Source organism: Choloepus didactylus, chromosome 14 (genome assembly GCF_015220235.1).
Source record: "Choloepus didactylus isolate mChoDid1 chromosome 14, mChoDid1.pri, whole genome shotgun sequence".
Classification (NCBI taxonomy): domain Eukaryota; kingdom Metazoa; phylum Chordata; class Mammalia; order Pilosa; family Megalonychidae; genus Choloepus; species Choloepus didactylus.
This window is the reverse complement of record NC_051320.1, coordinates 57,006,938-57,019,514: the sequence shown is the minus strand read 5'-3', so window position 1 is coordinate 57,019,514 and position 12,577 is coordinate 57,006,938. Positions and strand designations below refer to the sequence as shown.

The window sequence follows — 12,577 nt, the reverse complement described above, 5'->3', positions numbered from 1 at the left end:
TAAGAATAAAAAAAATAAAAGTAAAAAAGAACACCCAAATCACCCACCCACCCTATTTTTCATATAGTTTTTGTCTCCATTTTTCTACTCATCCATCCATACACTGGATAAAGGGAGTGCAATCCACAGGGCTTTCACAATCACACTGTCACTCCCTGTAAGCTACATTGTTATAGAATCGTCTTCAAGAGTCAAGGCTACTGGGTTGGAGTTTGATAGTTTCAGGTATTTACTTCTAGCTATTCCAATGCATTAAAACCTACAGAGGGATATCTATATAGTGCATAAGAATGTCCACCAGAGTGATCTCTCGATTCCATTTGGAATCTCTCAGTCACTGAAGTTTTATTTTGTTTCATTTCACATCCCCCTTTTGGTCAAGAAGATGTTCTCAATCCCACGATGTCAGGTCGATTCATCCCTGGGAGTCATATCCTGTGCTGCCAGTGAGATTTACAGCAGGAAGTCAGATCTCACATGGGGGGAGGGCAGTGAGTTCACCTGCCAAGGTGGCTTAGCTAGAAAGAGAGGGCCACATCTGAGCAACAAAGAAGCACTCAGGGGAAGACTCTTAGGCACAATTATAAGCAGGTTTAGCCTCTCCTTTGCAGTAACGAGCTTCTTAAGGGCAAGCCCCAAGATAGAGGGCTCAGCATACCAAGCTGCCAGTCCTCAATGTTTGTGAGAACATCAGCAACAATCCATGGAAACCTTTCTTTAAAAACTTTTTATTTCAAAATAACTTCAAATTTACAGGAAAGTTGCAAAAATAATACAAAAACAATATATAGAACTGCAACATACCTCCACCCAGTTACCCAGATCTATAAACCTTTAACCTGGTGAAAGAGGCAGGGTAGAAAAGGTGGGCAGCTTCTCTCTTTTTTCACCAGCTGGCTTATTTGTTTTTTTATTTTATTATTTTATTTTTACTGTTTATACTGAAATACCTTCAAACTTACAGGACAGTTACAAAATTGTAGAGAACCCCATGTGGAGAATTACAACATACCACTACCCTTCCCCCACTCCAGATACCCAGGTCCATCCAAGAATTTTAACTTTTTGTCACATTTATTATATCATTCGGTCATCTATCTATCTATTTATCTATCTATCTACCTATCTATCCATTTTCTGAATACTTGAGTGTAGGTTGCATACATCACACTCCTTTAAAACTTAATAGTGCCATGTACATTTCCTGAAGAACAAAGATATTCACTTAGGTAACCACCTTAAGTGCAGTTGTTAAGTTCAAGCAATTTAACATTAATATGAATCTACATTACGTACAGTCTACACTACAATTTTTTCATATATCCAAATAATGTCCTTTTGAGCCTTTTCTCCTCCCTTGCTAGGTTCCATCTAAGATCGTGTTTGCATTTGTCATTGCCTCTTTAATTGTGCTTTCTTTCTTCCTTTTATTTTTTTTTTTAATTGTGGAAACATATGAACAATACAAACTTTTTTCCTATCTCAACCACTCCTAAGTATATCATTCAGTGTGATTAATCACATTCACAACATTGTGGTACCCTCACCACCTTCCATTACTGAAACTTCCCCCTCTCCCCAAACAGAAACCTGACATCTATTATGCATTAACTTCCCATTCCCACTGCCCCCTACCCCTGGCAACCTGTACTCTAATTTCTGTCTATGAACTTGAATCTGGTATCTTCTCTGTAGTTACCATGGGGCTTAAATTTAACATCCTATATCTATAACAATCTCATTTGCTTTGATACCAACTTAACTTTTAACAGTACACACAAATTATGTTTCTATATTCCTCCAGACCCCACTTTTATGTAGCTATTGTTACAAATTACATGTTTATACATTATGAGTCCAAAACCACTAATTTTTCAGTATATTTTATGCATTTGCCTTTTGAATCCTGTAGAAAGCAAATAGTGGAGTTTACAAACCAAAAAATACAATAGTACTGGCCTTTATATTTACCCATGTTGTTCCCCTGAGATCTTTATTTTTTCATATAGCTTCTATCTGTTGCCTATTGTCCTTTCCTTTCAACCTGCAGAACGTCTTAGCATCTCTTGTAGGGCTGGTCTAGTGGTGTTGAACTCCCTCAGTTTTTGTTTATCTGGGAATATCTTAATCTCTCCCTCATTTTTGAAAGTTTTGCCGGATATGGAATTCTTGAGTAACATTTTTTCTTGCTTTCAGCACCTTAAATATGTCATCCCACTGCCTTTTTGCCTCCATGGTTTCCAATAAGAAATCAGCACTTAATCATATTGAGGCTCCCTTGCATATAACATGTTGCTTCTCTCTCCGGGCTTTCAGAATACCCCCCCCCCCTTTTGGGCATTTAACAGTCTGATTATAATATGCTGCAACATGGATCTGTTTGGGTTTATCCTGTTTGGATAAATGCCTTTCATTAAATTTGGAAAGTTTTCAGCCTTTATTTCCTTGAATATTCAATGTATATGTTGGTATGCTCGATGGTGTCCTACAGGGTCATCAGGCTTTGTTCACTTTTCTTCATTCTTTCTTCTTTCTGGTACTCAAAATGAATGATTCAACTTCATTGCATTTTTCTTCAGCCAGCTCCAGTCTGCTGTTGAACCCTCTAGGGAATTTTTAATTTCTGTTATTGTGGTTTTCAGCTCTATTTGGTTCCTTTTCATTAATTCCATCTCACTATTGATATCTCTTTGTGTTCATCTAATATTTTCCTGATTTCCATTTGTTTTCCTTTAGCTCTCTGAGAATATTTAGGGGCATTTTAAAAATCCTTTGTCTGGTTTGTCCCAGGTCTGGTCCTCCTCACTGATGGTTTCTAATGCTTTCCTCTTCTCCTTTGCCTGGATGATCCCTTCCTGTTTCTGTGTTTGTTTTGTGACCTTTTGTTGAAACCTGGATAGTTTGATAATGTGTTGTTGCTGAAATTTAGACTCTGCAGGGTTTGTACCTTAAGCTTGTATCCAGCTGATATTATCACTGAGTTATCCTTGAATGCTAGGAGCTAACAACAAAAAAAAGAAAGAGAGAGAGAGAGAGAAAGAAAGAAAGAAAGGGAAAGAAAAACACATTTCCCAGTGTTCGCAGATTGACCAGGGCAAGTGTTTTCCTTCAGGGCTTATCCATACAGTGAGTTTTGAGAATAGGTCCAGGTCAAAGTGCAGGGGCCTCCCTGATCTTTTCTGCACATATGTTTTTTCTAGGGCACGTGCATGTGGCCTTAGGAATTCCCCCATTCATGTGTTTACAACTGTCCCCTTTTCCCTAGGAAACAGTTTCCTTATAGTCCCAGGCAGTACACTGTATGTCCTATAGCCAACACGCTGACTTTTCATAATATAATTTATGACCTAGGTATAGTCAAATATAGATATAAAATTAATTTCAAAGTCAAACATTAAGTCGAGGGTTACATGGCATTTCAGGTTATTAAAACTACTACTCTGTTCTGTAATAATAGAGAAGAGCAAAGAGTCAGTCAATATAGTCTATTCAAAGAGCAAAAAGGCCCAAAGGAGTGATATTTTCACCCCCTAGATTCTAGTTTTATGAGGAAAAAAAAATAATTTTAATATTAATTTCGATCAGGGTAACAAGTATACATTTTTTTAAACATTGAAAGAACTACAGGCTTATGAAAAAAATCAGCTCCCTTGCCCTACCCCGTTAGCACCCTTGAGTTCCACTTCTTACAGGTAGGCAAGCACTTTGAACTCTTCTAGACATTTTGCTGGTATTTCCTTCCATATTTTTAAATTGTAAATATGCTATTTTTTTATTTTCTTCATTTTAGAATTGTGAATAGTCTTCCTACTATAGAAGAGAAGAATTTAGTTTCTATGTTATATGCACACTTATACACAGTCACTCACATTCATCCTCCAATATGATATTTCACCTGTTTTGGATAAATTACTACTCAGAATTTATGTTGATTTGCCTTTGTAAATAGTATTAAATATTGCTCATAGCTAAACCTCAGAGTTTACTATAGCTACATATCCTTTCCTTGTTATTTATTTTTTAAATTTTGTTTTATTTTTTACATATCCTTTTGTATGCAATGCTTTGTTTTTCTTGAAGCTAGTAATTACCTCATTTGTTACATTTGTTCACATTTTTAGATGCCTCACACAAATTCCTCCATCCTCTTGTAAAACTCTTCTCAATGTAGGCAAACACATGAAGTAAGCCATCAGATCTGTTCTCCTTCTTCTTTGAATCCAGGTCTCCAGCATTCTACATCCTGTGTTTCCACTCTGAACTGATTGCTCTCTAGACCTACTGCACCATGTTGCCCTGGGTCTCCCTTTCACCACTCTACTGTGTTGGATTATCTGTTTCCTGGGCCATTTTTTCTTGGTTTACTCCCTTGTTTTATGGAAGTGCACCCTTTATTAGCTTTCTGAGAAAAGGCCCATGCAAAGTAAATTTGTTGAGATTTTGCAAGTCAGAAAAATGTCTTTAGCTTGTCCATTTAATTGACAGTTTGGAAACCCTTTTCCTTCAGAATTTGGAAAGCATTGCTCAGTTTTCTTCTAAACCCCAATGGTGTTGTTGAGAAGTCTGCATACTTGATTCCTGATCATTTGCATTTTCCTCTGGACATTTTTGAGATCATCTCTTTATCCCTAGTGCTCCAAAATTTCACAGTGATTCATCTTTTTAAAGTCCTATGCTCTGGGTACTTGGTGCAAATTATCCTGAACTGTTTTTACAAGTTTTTCTTATTCATGGAATGTTCTCTTTTTATCTTGTTCTTGTTTCATGGATGCAATATCTCCTCCTAATTCTTCAAGGATATTAACTTTAGTTTGTTTGAAGTTTTCTTATGCTTTATGCATTATTACAATTTTAGTGTTTTTCTGCATTTCTTTTTCTGTTGGGTTAGTTAGATATCCAATATTCATGCTAGCAGCTTTCTTCAAATATCTGAAGACCCTTGGCTTTCTCTTCATATTTTATATGCCACCCTTAAAAACTGATGCTCTGGTTACATATTAATTATAATTCTCATGAGCTTGGACTCTGGAGTCAACTAGACATGTTCAAATTCTGCTTATTCTTTAACTCTGTGACCTTGGGCAGGTGACCTGACCTCCGAAAGCCTCCTTTCCTTTTAGGTTAAAGCATAAAGAGTGGTATGGGCTGGGAGCAGGGTGAGGCACCTGGATGACCCTGGGAATGAGTGCTCCTGAGATTTTGCACCCTTATCACTTCTCCTGTCTTACTCCAGTTCAGGCCCTGGTAATGGGCTTGCCTGGTGGCTTTGAAGATTCAACAGGATAAGACATTGGAGGTACTTGGCACAGAGCCAGCACATGGTAACTACTCAGTAAACACGAGCTGCTCATCATCGGACAAGTGATTTAACAGCTATTAATGGGAAACATTTATTTAAAATCCACAGTGCATTTGGTGCTATGACCATGAAGCAAGAGGATTAGAAAAGAGGGAAAAAGGAGAGGGGACTGAAGGGAAAAAAAAAAAAAAAGCCTGAAGAAAAGAATATGGTGGTGGAGTAGAGAAAACAAAGGGAAAACAATCAAAATCTAACCAAGGAAGACTAACCTGGGAGACAGAGAACAATATAAAGGAAAGTGGCTGCAATTTGGAAGATTTTGTTGGTGAAGAGAAATGCCTGTATCATAATGAGGAATGATTTAATAAGAAAAGTCTGGATTCATTTTCTCTTAGGAAAAGCAGGAGTGATTGATTCTCTGAAGCCTGCCTGAAGGAAGAAAACCAGTCACAGGCCAGAGTGAACATGATCTTTTATAATTTGTGTCCCTGGATTTTCATACATGGCAGTCACTGCTTCAGCTTCTCCATATTTTAATCGATCATGAGTCTGCTGGGCTTGTGCCTCCAGGTGATTTGAGTCAGGAGCAGGCAAGTGTATTGGTCTGAGAAACAAATGAACAAACACTGGAGACTCTTACCATCCTAAAGATTATGGGAAATAAAATCGTTATGACGAAGGAAAGAAAGAAAATCTCCCAAACACCAGAACAAAGTGGAAAAGTAGGAGACATTTAGAAAAATATAAGCATCCAAGACAATTATTTTCTTCTCCAGACTCATAGCCCTTTCCAATTTGAGAGCACTGTTGCTGGGCTCACTTCAGTGTGTGCCCCGGAAGTGATTACGGATAAGCTTTCAGGGTTGCCCTTGATGCGCTTTACCCTGTTGCCTGTGGGCTGCGGCCTCCCTGGACAGGCCGTGGAACGGGCCGTAGGGAGCTGGCAGCCACGAGGCTGAGACAGAGACGGCCTGCCTCAGAGAGAATGTAGAAGGGACTGGCCACAGGAGAACTTGGCTGCCAAAAATAGAGGCAGCATTTGTTCCACAAAACGGTTGGCCGCCTTAGAATCCCATTGTTTCTTTGAGTTCTTGGGGCATTTAAGGAAGTGATTGAAAAAATCAAAGCTGTTTAAAAGTGAAATAAAGCACTACTGTGGGGTGGGGGTGAACTGTCTCAAACCTTTCCCGAGGGGGCTTCCAGGGCCCTGGCCTGAGGCATCGCGGATGGAGCTGGGACTTCTAACCCTGTGTACTGGGCCAGCTGGGCAGGAGGCAGCCCCTTCTGTGAGGCCAGGAGCAGTGGAATACATTTGATAAGTGGCTTTAGCTTGCATAGCTGACTGGCCTTCCTGGGTTGAGAGCAAGAACTAGGAGTGCTGGCATGACTTGTGCCTGTGCCCAGGGGCTGAGGAGAGGCTGGTCTCTTTCTGATGGAGAGGCAGTCCAGTCGGCTTTAGAACATGAGCTCCGGACCCAGCAGAGGGGAATCAGAACTTTGGGCAAGGCCTTTGCAGCTCTGACTCCAGCTTCCTCATCTGTAAGGTGTGCATCCTTTACCTCCCACACTCAGCGGGAGGAAGATCAATGAGACAGCACTGGCAGAGGGTTTGGATCTGGGCTGTGTGCAGATAAACATTCATTTTATGGTAGTTGCAATGAAGGACTGGTTAGAGTGTGCCGTACAGTTCTGTCTCATCCCTTTCGGGGTTTTACTTTATACCAGCTAATGACGGGGATATCCTGGTGTTTACTAGTCTTTTCTCAGTGGCCCAGTGCTCAGCTGAACACCCAATATCTAAATGCTAAGAGACCTACATTGCTTTAAACTGTTCGTTCTTCCAGCAAATATCTACCTAACCCTTACAATGTGCCGGGCATAGTTCTGTTTGCTGGGGATCTGACAATAACAAGACAGAAGAAAATTCCTGCCCTCATGGAGTTCCTATTCTCATTGAGAGAGACAGAAAATGAACAAGTGACTAAACAGTGTGTCAGTAAGTGATGAGTGCTATAGAGAAAACTAACACAGGGTAAGGAGGAAGGAGAGCACTGGGTGAGGGGTGGGGGTTGCTCTTTTATATGGGATGGTCAAGAAGGGTCTCACTGAAAAGGTGACATTTGAACTGACCTGAAGGAAGCAAGTGAGACGTGAATAATTAGAGGAAGAATATTCTAGGTAGAAGGGCATGGTAAGCTGAATAACGGCCCTCCAAAGCTGTCCATGTCCTAATCCCCCAAACCTGTGAATATGTTTGTTACCTTACATGGCAAAAGGGACTTTGCAGATTAAGTGATTGCATTAAGGATTTTGAGATGGAGAGATTATCCTGGATTATCCAGCTAGATCCATTGTAATCACAAGGGTCCTTATATGAGGGAGGCAGGAGCATTGCAGTCAGAGAAGCAGCTGTGACAATGGAAGCAACGTCAGAGAGAGTGGAAGATGCTGTGCTGCTGGCTTTGGAGATGGGATGGAGGAAGAGACCATGAGCCAAGGAATGAGGGTAGCATACAGACACTGGAGAAGGCCAGGAAACAGCTTCTCCCCTAGAGCCTCCAGAAGGAACACAGCCATGAAGACACCTTGATTTTAGGCATTGTGACCTCCAGAAATTTATTATCCAGTAAGAGAATAAACTTGTGCTATTTTAAACCAGTAAGTTTGTGGTGATTTGTTACAGCAACCAGAGGAAACAAATACAAGGGGACAGCAAGTGCAATGGTCCTGAGGCAAAGGTGTGCTTGGCATGTTCAAGGGATCAGCAAGGGAGCCAGGGTGTCTGGAATGTGGTTAACAAAGGGTAAGGTGGTCCGAGGTGAAGTCAGAGGGATAAGAGGGATCGTATCAGATGGAACCTCGTAGGAGGTTGGAACCCTCTGGTCTTTGCCCAAAGTCAGGTGGGAAAACAGTGGAAGTAACTAGAAGAGTGACATGGTCTGATATTCATTTTATTCCAGGTGAGAGGTAAAGATGACTGAAATTGTGGAGACAGTAATGGGAATCATGAGAATGTCAAATTCTGAATGTGTTTTGAGGGTAGAGCCAAAGGATTTACTGAAGAATTGGATTTGGGGTGAGAGATAAAGAGAGGAATCAGGATGCCTCTGAGGTGTTTCACTTGAGAAATTAGAAGGATGGAGTTAACATTAGCTGAGATGGCAGAACCTGTGGGAGGTTGAGCCCTTTATGGAGAGATTAGGGCATCCAGCTGGCCATCCAAGTCTAGAGTTGGATATTCTGGCTGGAGACATAACGTTGGGAATCATCAGCCTCTGGATGGCATTTACAGCCATGAAACTGGATGGAATCACTGAGTATAGGTAGGGAAGAGGGATCTGAGGACAGAGGCTGGGGTGCTGCAACAATAAGAGTCTAAAAGAGGGGGAGAACCTACAGTGGAAACAGAAAAGGAACCAGTGAGGCAGGAGAACCAGGAGGGCCTGGTGTTCCAGATGCCATGAAGAAAGGGCTTCGAGAAGTGAATAATAAACTGTGTCCAGTGGTGTGATGGGTCAGTTAAGAAGGTAAGCTAGAACAGGCCATTAAACTAGTAACTGCAGGACTTCAGTGACCTTGGCAAGAGCAGTTCCTGTGGGGAGAGGGGAGGCGGTTGAAAAGCCTGATGAGGGTGGGGTTAAGAGAGAATAGGAGAAGAGATGGACTCTTGGGAAGTTTGCTGCAATAGGTAGCAGGGAAATGGGACCATAGCTAGAACAGAATGTGGAGTCAAGAGAGATTGTTTCTATTTTTCAAGATGAGAGAAATAACAGCATGTTTGTGTGCTGATGGGGTGATCCAGGAGAGATGGAAAATATGATGATATGGGAGAGAGGGGAGAACTGCTGGCTGGGGTACAAGTGGAAGCACTGACTTTAGTTAGTTTCCCCTGGCTGCTGTAACAAGTTATACCATAGACTTGGTGGCTTAAAACAGTACAAATTGATTACCTACAGTTCTGGAGGTCAGAAGTCCCCAAATCAAGGTCTTGGCAGCTGATTCCTTCTGGAGGCTCTAGGGAAGGAGCTGTTTCCTTGCCTTTTCCAGCTTCCTGAGGCCGTCCTCATTTCTTGGCTCATGACCCCCTTCCTCCATTTGCAAAGCCAGCAGTCTAGCCTCTTCCACTCTCTCTCTTTTCTTCCATCATCATATCATCTTTGCTGGCTTTGATCCTTTTGCCTCCTTGTTATAAAGACTCTTGTGATTACATTTGGCCCAGCTGAATATCTGCACATTTCTCTTAACTTAATCAGAGCTGCAAAGTCCCTTTTGCCATGTGTTCCGCTTTGGCTTTTATAAAGGGGGGTTATTTGGTTACAAATTTACAGTCCTAGGGCCATAAAAGTATCCAAACTAAGGCATAAACAAGAGGTTACCTTCACTGGAGAAAGGCCAATAGCATCTGGAACACCTCTGTCAGCTGGGAAGGCATGTGGCTGGCGTCTGCTGGTCCTTTGTTCCCAGGTTGCATTGCCTTCGGCTTCTGGTTCCAGTGGCTTTCTCTTTAAGCATCTGGGGGTCCTCTCTTAGCTTCTCCTGGGCAATCTCTGGGCTTCATGTCTTAGCTTAGCAACTCCAAACGTCCTTCTGTACTCATCTCCCAGCATCTCCAAGTGTCCCTGTCGGCTCTGGCTCCTTCTCTTAAAGGACTCCAGTGATCTAATTAAGGGGCCACACCTCCATGGGAATGATTGAATGGAAATGTTTCACCTACAGTTGGGTGAGTCCCATCTCCATGGAAACAACCTAATTGAAAGCCACACCCTACTCAAAAAGATTAAGTCTGCTCCCACAAGATTACATTAGAGAACACGGTTTTTCTGAGGGACATAATCCAAACTGGCACACCATGTAAGGTTGTATTTTCATAGTTTCCAGGGGTTAGGATGTGGGTGTTCTAGGGAGGAGGCATTATTCTGCCTGCCCCAGTCGGGGAGCATGGATGGTCATTCATGGACATGAAAGGAAAGGAAGAACCCATGGGTCTGGTTGCTTTCAGTGGGTAGACATAATGACAGGCGTCTGCAAAATTCTTTTCCAATTTTATGATTTTCCTAGTGAAATCAGAAGCAAGGCCACCAACTGAGAGTAAGGATGGGTGGAGATGTTGGAGATTTGAGGAGAGAAAGTGAAAAAATAGTCATCTAGGAGAGTGAGAGAATGAACAGACTAGGCTAGAATGTGGTTGGATTTCCAGGAAGCACTAAGGGCTCACTTGATTTAAAATAAAGCCAGTCAGCAGGGTTGTATCTTTTTCTCCAGCCATATTCAACTGTGGAGGCAGGTGGCCGAGGTGGGAGGTAGGACAGGAGTGGGGTAGACAAAGGGTCGGATTTAACCAGGGCTGCAGTTTTGTAGTACCACAAAGTGAGAATTATTGTATGTGTGAGGGAGTCATTATAATGCTTGATTATGGGATTTAAGTTGGATAAGGAGGAAAGAGACAGCATGAGAGGGATGAAGGACACTTAAAAGGTGGGAGGAACCATGATGTTTTGTCCTGGTCCAGTTGAGAATAATGGGAATTGGGGTTCCGGAAGGAGTAAGCTGAGCTGAGAAGTTGGGAGGTGGTGATAGAAGAGTGGGCGCTTAAAGAAGAGGTTATGGGTCCCTTGCAGTTCTTAGCAACAGGAAGGTGTAGAGTCTGTGATGGAAAGGATGTCAAGAACAAGAGGACAGAGCATTAAAAGGACCATCTCTGTGGATATTGAAATCACCAAGAAATTCAGGAGAAGCCGTGTTGGAGGATTCTTTAAGAGGCGGGGGCTCCTTAAAGAAATGCAAGGCCAGTGGATGACTGCACCAAGACGGAGTCTGTTGGCTTCAATTCTGGGGGTTTGAGGTCAATGGGTCTTGTAAGTGGCCCTGATGGGTCAGAAAGCTCCTTGGTGACAGGCCAGAGTCACAAGCTGTCCCAAAGCTGGCTGTGGCCCCCAACATGCACCCTGCCAGTGTGGTCCCAGCACTCTTTGCTCACCCAGCCCTTTATGAATAAGGTCCTCCTTCGCCATCACCTCTTGGGTGCCCAGGGTGGGACCTGCATGGCCCTGGACAGTCTGGGAGCTTCTGAGATGAAGATGGAGCCTCTGCCCTGGAGGAGTGTGGGGAGGATTCTGCCCAGGGCATACGGCACCTCCCCACCGGGCTGCACTCTCCCCTCAGGGCCGGCTCCCACCCCCCAGCTCAGAGGGCAGGTGGAGGAGGAGCAAAAACAGCTCCCCCATTCACCCCCACATACACAGATTCAAGTGGTCTAATCACAGAAGTATATTTAGATTTTGTGCTTCAAATTGTACTTTCTGGCTCTTAGGAGTATACAATTACTCATACAATAAAGAGTGATTTTTTCCCCACAGTAAGGTTCTGATTATGTGAGTGTGTGTAACATGCTTTTCACTCAAACATACAACAAAAGCTTCATTTGACTGCAAAATAAAAAACCCGTCAGTGTACTGACAGGTTACAACCATGAGTCAAGTGGATGAGGAGGCAAACCTACTCCCTTTTCCCCCTCACCTTCCCAACCACTTCTCTAGGATCCTGAGAAAACAATTTAGAACACCAGCCCTGCTTGCAAATGCAGCCAGGACCAAGGAGAAACTACATTTGAGTGTGAAAAGTGTAAGGTCATCTCACCCCAGGGCCACAGCCAATTGATATCCAGTTTTCTGCACATTTTCAGACCCTTCAGAGAACTTGGTTGGGAGCCTTCCTGCCATCCTGCCCCGCTCCACTGCCACACACTCACACACACTCACACACACTCATAGAACACACCCACTCACACACACAGTGCATGTACTCTTACAGACCCCCCCCCACAGCACACTTATGGACACAAAACATGTACTCTTTCACACACACACACAGCCTTTCCTTTATAACTATGATCAGTGAGGTAAGTGGACCAGACAAGTTGAGCTGAAGGGAAAACATTACTCGCCTCAACCTCTAGTCCTCCAAAATGCAGCCTGCATTCCAGAGACGTGGAAATACTCAGCTTAACACAGCCAAGATATGCTAAGCATGTTTAGTGGGCAAGGCACAGGGTCTGAGCACAACGAGATCCTTGAGACTATAGAATTTGGGTGTTTTCTTTTTTCCTTAAAGAAAGCATCGTGGCAAACTCCTGTTATTTGGCAGCTCATGAAGCTAGCACTTCAAGAAGTGAAATGACCTTCTCATATTACACAACTCATGAGAGGCCTGACCAGGACTTGAACCCAGGTCTGGCTGACTCCTGACTCCCAAACCAGTACTCTCCACCCTCTTCTGAAC

General features: G+C 42.7%; 1 long non-coding RNA gene across 1 annotated transcript in view; it reads right to left on the bottom strand.

Annotated features, from left to right (window-relative positions):
* Positions 1 to 332: 332 nt before the first annotated feature.
* LOC119509424 overlaps positions 333 to 12,577 on the bottom strand; it is a 53,608-nt gene continuing 41,363 nt past the window's right edge. Inside the window, exon 3 of the long non-coding RNA XR_005211701.1 lies at positions 333 to 518. This is a non-coding gene — a long non-coding RNA (uncharacterized LOC119509424). The remainder of the gene's footprint in view (positions 519 to 12,577) is intronic.